This window comes from Poromitra crassiceps (assembly GCF_964638095.1).
Source record: "Poromitra crassiceps genome assembly, chromosome: 15".
In the NCBI taxonomy this organism is placed as follows: Eukaryota; Metazoa; Chordata; class Actinopteri; order Beryciformes; family Melamphaidae; genus Poromitra; species Poromitra crassiceps.
In genome coordinates this window covers 3381476-3390640 of record NC_139634.1, presented here as the reverse complement: position 1 = coordinate 3390640, position 9165 = coordinate 3381476, and positions in this window count along the sequence as shown.

Here is a 9165-nt window from a genome sequence, read left to right as displayed (position 1 = left end):
TGAGAGGAACGCTAGTACTGGATGCTGTCGGAGCCAAAGTAGCCAGTGGAATGGTGTTGACAGTGGCAGAAGGAAGGGAAGAGGAAAGGACGTGGGGATGAGGGGATTTTGTGCAGACTGAGAACATATAGACAAAATGAATGAGAGGAGTTGGGAGAGATCTGGAATGACAGGAGCAGGCACGGGAGGAGAAGGAACGGTCTGGCCCGTTTGATTGGCAGCCTGTGTTGCTGCAGCGCGAGGCTGCGTGGTGACGTCATCGGTGGCTGTACAGTACGTGCGCGTGCATGCAGAAGCGGGTGGGAGCTGTGTGTTGTAGCTGGGAGATGACGTGGGTTGTGGCTGCGGGAGTTAGCATATAGTTGAAAAAGTTTGTGTTTATTGTCGGAACGATGGAATGCAATGTTATCTTGGCGGAGGGCTAGTTGGAGATGGTGTCGGCGGCTTGGTGGTGTGTGGCATGGCGTGTTTGGACTGGGAGACCGGGAGTTTGGCGGTGTCGGCTAAGTGGAGATGATAGCCTAGATCGGGTGGATGGGTGGTGGGAACGTTGGGTGGTTCTCCCTCGTCCAGAACGGTGTGGAGGAGAGGGGGGAGTCATAGCGCTGGGAAGCTATACCGATCTCTACCCAAAATGGCGGACCTGGAGTGGTAGGCCGACACAAAATGGATGACAAAGGGGTGTGTGTTCGACACAAGATGGAGGGCACAGGAGTGTAAGCTCAGCACACAATGGAGGTCAGCCTATGTGTGTGTTTTCATAGGGAAAAGGTTCGTGCACGCGCTTACGCACGTGCCCGTGGGGAAGAACTAACGCTGTTTAGATGGCAAAAGGGCCACGAGGTGCTCACTTCACCACGGTTAGGTGTAACCGACGTTTAACTGGTGAAATGAGTTCCCCTCGGCTCATAGGCTATCTTAGACCCGCAGCGGCTCGGTGAAGAGTTAAATAGCTAGCGTTTAAACACTCGGATTCAGTAATGCATGTATGAGCACGATTACAGTCAGACACAACAGTCACAGATTCATTTACAGTATCATATCAGTCAATCATGTATATCTATAGATATATATCGTCTAACTCTAAACAATTCTAAGCCCGGACTTGAGTGATCAATTCAGTCTCTTACTTGGCGTGCGCGCTCAGTCCTGCACACGCGTGTGCAGCGGTTTGTTATGGTCGGTCTCGCAAGGTTCCTCCGGCGCGGAGGGGGGGGATGCTCGTCTAGCGTGCGTCCGCTGTCCCGTGCAGGAAGGAAGGGGTGGAGGAATGAGAGCAGGCAGTCGAACTCAACTGGCCAAGTTGGATTCTCGGATCTGCTGTCGTCTCGGTGGAGGAAAGGAGGGCCTCACAGCTCGCTTCTTCGGGTTGAAGGCACTCGCCTGGTCGAGGCGATGCGGATCGGGTTCAGGATACCAAAGCTAGCTTAGCTCTGATGCAGGTATCGTCAGGCCTGGTTGCGGCCTTGCTGCTCAGCTGCGAGGAGGGGGGAAGGGCGGTTTGTCTCGAGTTAAACCACATGTCCTGTCGTGACGATGTGCCACTTAGAACTTCTCAGAGGAGGACCTGTCTGTAGCGGAGGCCACGTAGGAACTGGAGTCTGGGTGACTTTCTTCTGCATATAGTGAGGTGCAGGGCGTGTCTGTGTTGTTGGTGAGGCACTCTGATTGGCTCACCTTATCTCACTTACAGACAGGAGAGTTGGCTGTCCTTTTGTCAATCTTCAAAAACAAAGGAATGGCTCCCTTCCCTGCCGTTTTATCATGGGTGTGTGAACTCAAATGGCCGGGTGCTTGGAATGTGGGGGTTTGTGTCCCCTCAAATGTATTGCATTCAAACATACATGTCTCTTACACCATATCAATGTTCACTCTAAATGTCTTTCATTCAATGTCAGTGTTCATTGAAAATGTCTGGCCCAACAGTAGTGTCACAATAATGAGTGACATCATTAGGGAGCCATGGCTTCCCAAGCAGGGACATCTCAAATAGCCGGATGTCACCATTGATGATATCACAATGTATATCATGATGTCATATACCTTATGCTGAAGTCATTAGACCTTCACATACTTCCGGACTCATTCCTGCAGTCCTTCATAAACTTGACTAGGGCACTGCACTAGTTAATCCCAATCACAGCACCAAACCACTAAAGCTATCAGGCCTTTTCCCAGCTCAACGCTGTCCTAAACTTCAACACACCATCAAGCCTTATCAGCTAAACACTCTCAGCTTGAACTTCAACACTCTTTTCCCTCTAATAGTCTCTCACCTTATCTCTTAATAGTACATAGCAGCTAATCAGCTGGCTGGAATAATATGCTATGATCATTTATAACATCATCAACCGATGACCACTCTCCCTCTGGCTTTCCATTCTCTCTCCCTCTCTTGGACTCTATTTCTTTATCATTTCTCTCTGTAGCCTTTTTTGTCTTTACCTGTCTACTCTGTCTCTGTCTCTCCTCTCTCTCCCTCTCGTTAAAGAGTTGGCCATTAACACAGTCCTTAGGTAGACTTATTAAGTACACTTAAACAGTTAATGCTCCATTCAGAGGACATTACCATTTAAGGCTCCCTTTAGCTTTACAGTGTCTGGAGATAGCAAAGAGCTCATTAGCCAGCATAATCAGGTACATTTTAAGGTCCAGCAAATGCCGAAGTTGTGGAATTCATACACCCATTGCCAGCTAAAAGACTGAATCATTGATTAGCCATTTATCTATAGCCATTTATATTAGCAATTGTCTTCTTCTTCTTAGTTAAAATTGGTTAAGTTGTGGTAGTAAGTTGTGGTCTGTCTGCACCGCTTACTTCAGCACCTGGGTGTGATTTTATTAGGCACTACATTACGTTTACATGCAGACTAATATTCTGTTTTTTGTTCAGATTTGCTCAGTGGAAACCCATGACTGGAGTACAAACAGTACTCCACCAGGGAATGTTCATCTTCAGGGGTGAGAAGTGGCCTCTGACCATAGACACAATCAGAGGCCACCCTTCCACTGACTCGGTCACTCAGGGTGGACTTTGGAACCCCAAACCTCTTGGCTGCCTGCCCGCACGAGAGCCTGCCTGCTGCCACCTCCTCCATGGCCTGTTGCATGGCCTCCGGGGCCCACTTCCTCCTCTCCCTCTCCCTCTTTGCAATTACTCGCATGTTTGGCATCTAATTATTGATATACATTTTTTAAACTTCTATAAATTGCCATAATTGCTGTATATATATTCCATTACATTGCATTTATTTACATATTTACCTTAAACCAGTGCAACATTTTAATTTCTATATACAGTATATATATATTTTTTTACATCTTGATGTTCCTGTAAAAAGGAAAACAACTCTCTCTCTCTCTTTCACTCTCTCACACACACACACGCACGCATGCACACACACACACACACACACACACACACACACACACACACACACACACACACACACATCTTATCAAAGTCGTACTTTCTCTGTTCTCCTCACTGGGGCCTGTCTCTCTCCTGTCATTCTTTTCTCTGTCTTACTTTACAAGAAAAACCACAGACACAAGAACACAAAGTTGAATGTAAAATATATCCAGTATTACACTGAAGGTTTATCTTGTCACCCTTTCCAATCACAAGACAGGCTGCAACAGAGACACAGACACACTCCCTCTCCTCTCTCTCTCTCTCACACACACACACACACACACACACACACACACACACCAACACATACATACATACATACGTGACGTCACGTGTCACACACACAGACACACGTTATTTTCATTTTTAATCAACACTTTTTAAAAGCTTTTGTATTTTTGGTTGCAGGTATCATAAAATGAATGCATTTGAGACACATGGGTCTTTGGTGAAGTCATTCTCACGGCAACTCGACTATGCATCATTCACTTTCATTGGTTAGACAAAGCTAGCTAGCTAGCTAGCAAGCTAGCAACTGTATTCAGTGTAAAAGCAGACACGGTAAAGATCAGTATCTCTCGTCGCCCAAGCACGTCTTATGGCTTTCTGTCATCAAAGTCACTTTCCTAAAGTAATTGGACATGTTATGTTATATGAAATTCTACATATTGACACATATATATGTACCACTTACACAAAGCGGCAATCACGCGTCTGAAATCCCCGCTAAAATACCGGAGAGATTATAGCCGTGTTCGGAATAGTTCACTCATTCACTCACACAGTCACTATTCCCATGTAGTGTTATAGTGAACTATTTGGGGAATGATCAATTCAACCTCACTCTTCTCCTTTGGTAAACATGACAGCATTGCATTTTTGTATATGGGAGAAAACATAGGGTACATTCTCTGTTCACTAGAAATTGTAGTGCATTGTGGGTATTTTATAGTGGACTATATAGTGAATCAAATTAACAGTTGAGAATTCGGACCAGTGCCCAATTCAGCCCGTCTCAGTACGGAAATTGCATTCTTTCAAATGGCCAGTGGGGGTCACAGTGTGTACTGCACTCCCCAGGTACAGTGCATACAACTCAATGGGGAAACGAGCCAACTTCTCTCATGGTCTATGTCTTAAATAAACACTTTCCAAATGAGTTTCTGGTCTGAAAAAACAATTTCAAGTATTTTTCATGCTCTCACATCCTCTATTTTCTAAATTGTAGCCCCATTTTGAGAGAAATATATACATCGGATAAATAAGAACAGTAATACTTCCGACAGGTAGAGGCAGCAATGTGCCGCAATGCATCTCGTCTGCCGAAAGCAAGATGAAGAAGAAATTCGCTAGCAACCAATGCTAGAAGATAGCAAGTATAGTAGTTTATCAAACTATCAGAAAATAGTGTTACTTTATGATATTTTAATAATGTTAGTAGACACACGTAACTGTATAGATTCCATACATGTAAAGTGACCCTTATAACATTTGCAGACCATTTGGGCCCTATAACGTAACGTTATAGGTTATAGAGCCCAAATGGTCTATAAAAGCGTCACTTTATACATAATTTATGTAATGCTAACGTGACATAACATCACAAGTTTTTGCAGACTTGTTATGTGTTATGTTATTGGACATTTAAAGCTGATAAACACTTGTCTTCTTGAGGCAATTCCGCCAAGCTCAGTTAAAAATATGGCAATTTAATGTGTCATGATTATTGGAAAACATACTTCATCGAATCGATAGAACTCAATATAGCCTAAGATCTTGCATGAATAGGTCTTCTGGTAAATTAGGCATATATAGATAATCCACCAAACAACACAAATATAACTATTTCACAGCAGTCCAGCCCACCATGGTAGGAAAGGAACCATTCTTAAAGTTGGAATTATATAGAAATATATGGTTGGTGTAGCCTATGTAATGTATGCCGAATTGTTACAGATAACCATATTTCATAGCCCAAAGGTGGCTTCCCCCTCACTCACTTAGCATTCACAAATGGCTAGCATACTTTCGTGATATAGTAATGCTTGAACTCTCCACAGCTAGGATTAATAAAGCCAAGTCCTCAACTCTTGAACTCTGGAGAGATGTAGCATCTCAGATCTCTGACCTAATGACCTCAGTGCCTCAGGAACCAGTGCTCCAGTAGCAAAGTGTGAGATGTTTACTTTGAACAGAGACCGCGGGAGGTGGAGGGTGGAGAGGGTGTTCTCCTCTATTTCCTTTTTATTTCTTTTTGTTTTGTGGTAAACAAAACTGATGTCTTTCACCACATGTTCTGATGGGTATTGGGTGGGTGATATGAGTGGGCGGGTGGGAAGAGGGCTCATACATCCTGGCTAATGTCTATCAATAATGTCATGTACAGTACCTGTATTGAATGAATGGTGTCAATAAAAAGTTGATCACAAAACAAAAGATAACCATATTTAATTTCAATAAATATAAAGCATTCGTTGATTTGAAGCAGTCGGTTGGTTCTCCATCTTCATGTTCTTCTTCCTCTCGTCCTCTGGTCCAGCTGGTTCACTCTGCATCAATGATCTTCATACCACATCTTATAATTGTATCCAACCTGCCTCTGACCAGACAACTAATGGGCTTGTTCTGTGATATTTGCGGTACATTCGGGTACATGATTTACCTTAGTATATAGCCTACACAACAAGGTTATCTTTGTTGGCAATATTTATTGACAAAAGCACACTGGCAGATACGTATACCAAATGGTTCAAAGCAAATCTCTCAAAGTCTCAAATCTGTCAGCATTTGGCTTGTGTTATTGCAATGATATCCTAGGTTGAACATAGTTAAACTGATTATCAGCAATATTCTCACAGTAATATGTTAACGTTACCATTATAATCTCAGGAGAGCAGAAAATTAAATAATGAGTCATGCACATGGGTATTCTGTTACAACATTTAAAATGTAGTGTTAATTTTCACAAATCCTTTGGTCAGGGGGCAATGCGCCTCTGTTGTGTTTATGCGGCGGTCATCCCTTGAAGAAACAAACGACACCGTGTTATATTCATCACTGCATAACGTTAGTCACCACGTCTCCAAATTTCGGTTACAGTTATTGTAACATCATGACTGTCATGACCCCGGTGCCACCTTGCTCGCATGTTAACGTTAGCACACGATGCTAATCAAGCTACAAACATTAGCTTACAAACATGAGCATCACTCAAACAGTCCAACATAGCAGATCACCAAGTGTGCAATCAAATCCACCTGTTATAAAGTTTATAGTTTACCCATAGATATAATATATAAGTATAATAGCAGTTTACCTTAAGGCTTAGCAGCAGCTAGCAGGCTGGAGGCTCACACCATGGTCTCCTGACCGCGGACAAGACCGTGGTCGGCTGGCTGGACTGCTACTCGGCCATAGTTTCGGGCTAAAAGTTATTATAGATATATTTTTTTTCTGGACCATTTCACCATTGCAACCATGCAGCCAGCTAGCGAGGTAGCAAGCTAGCAACCAGAGCAGCACAGCACAGAGCAGTGGTAAGCAAACAAGATGGCAGTCATTTCAAGCCTGTGAAACCAATTCGGACACTCCCCCGACAGCCTCACGTACTCCCCCACCCCTCTCCTCATACGTCTGCTGTACGTAAATCCATGAATGCAATCAAATATTACCAGGAAGCTGGAGATTCAAAACCTCATTTTCTGGTATCAACCCACGTCAACCCAATGGGTGACGTCACGCTCACATTTTCCAGATGATTATATACATTCTATGATTCGGACATAGTCGGTGGCTCAGTGGTTAGCACTGTTGCCCCACAGCAAGAAGGTCCCGGGTTTGAACCCCGGTCCATCCCTGGTCCTTTCTGTGTGGAGTTTGCATGTTCTCCATTGTGTTCGAGTGGGTTTTCTTTGGGTGCTCCGGTTTCCGCCCACCACCAACACACATGTCAACCCGTTCTCACTCCGAGCGCATAGCATATTGACGCTTTGTCCCGTCCCTTGTGCGTCGCTTGTTACTAACATGGTACCCTTGAGCGACACATGAAACGACTTGGGCTTTCCGACTAAACTCAATGCAAACCCATGGAAGTAATCTTTGACGCTCATGGCAACTGCTCCCCCATTAGCCTAACTGCTCTCCCATTAGCCTAACTGCCCCCCCGTTAGTCAAGTGCTCCCCCATTAGGGTCTGGAGGAGCTAACCTCTCCCAGACCCTAACCCTAAACCTAACCTCTCCCACCCCCCATGCCTAAACCTAACCTCCCCCAGACCCTAACCCTAACCTCTCCCACCCCCATGCCTAAACCTAACCTCCCCCAGACCCTAAACCTAACCTCTCCCACCCCCCACGCCTAAACCTAACCTCCCCCCAGACGCTAATGGGCGAGCAGTTGACTAATGGGCGAGCAGTTAGGCTGATGGGGGAGCAGTTGCCATAAGCGTCAAAGATGACTTCTATGGGTTTGCATTGAGTTTAGTCGGAAAGCCCAAGTCGTTTCATGGGTCGCTCAAGGGTACCATGTTAGTAACAAGTGGCGCATAAGGGACGGGCTCGGAGTGAGAACGTGTTGCACATGTATGTTAGGAGTTAATACTCCTGTCAGTGCCCCTGACCAAGGTACTAGCAAAAGAACTGGGGCCCTATCTTCCGACAGGCGATATCCCCTATTAGCGCTTGCGCACCTGTTTGTGCGTGCCTTAATGCAGGCAAGATAACAGTCCGCCTTGCGCATTTGTCCAGGTGTTCTGCCGAGTTTTAATGATTTATACAGAAATGTAACTGTTTAAAAGTGATATAATTGTTTGGTAGACGTGACCTCCCTGATTTCTAAGTTAAAACAGCCCGAAATATGTTGGGGATGCAATTCTCGGTGGGGATGAACAAACGTTCACGGCACGTGTCGCAAGCGCAAATTAGAGCCGTGCCAAAATCATCTGCGCCCCAAAATGCCTGCGCAAATGGGATTTGGGCAGTCTTAACTACCAGAATTATTCACGGGTGTGGCCAGACAATGCTGGGCATTATGTCAATCAAAACCAATCAGATTCCCGTCTCGCAATGGCTGTTTGCGCGAGGCATGCAATATGCTCTAATTCTCTCCATGCGTAATAGAGTGTACTCACTCATGTGAGGACAGAGAGAGCTTATTGACAGATCGTCTGTGGTGCCAACGACCCTCCAGGTTATGAAGGTAAATAGCCTATGTCCATTGTCCAACAAGTTTTCTCAATTAATTTCCCTCTTTGAGATGTGATAAAGTTTTCTCAGTGAGTTATAGTTGATTGCCTCACTGAATTATCTGCTAATACCCAATTTTAGCAGCATAATTTGATGTCCTGGCATGGCAAGGCTGTGCGTGATGACATATCCAAAAGGAATTTTACTTTCACTGCACTGCGCTGCACTGAGATTATGATGCGCAACCCAGCGTAGCGAGGTATTTGCACGTAAGAGGTCCTTTTCAAAGCTCTTAGTGCAAAGTAATTGCGCGCTGCTGACGATAGGATAATGCCATCTATCCTCACATTTTAGCGCTGAAACGCCTGCTTTGGCATGTGGCAGCCTATGCCCAGTAAAGTTAAACGAGCGCAAACGCGTTAAATTATCGCTGTTGGGAAGATAGGGTCCCTGGAGTTGGTCCCCGGGCGCTGCACTGCGGCTGCCCACTGTAGCTGCCCACTGCTCCTAGTTCTAGGAAGGTTCCTAGTAAATGCAGAGGATGAATTTCCGCATGGGGATAAATAAA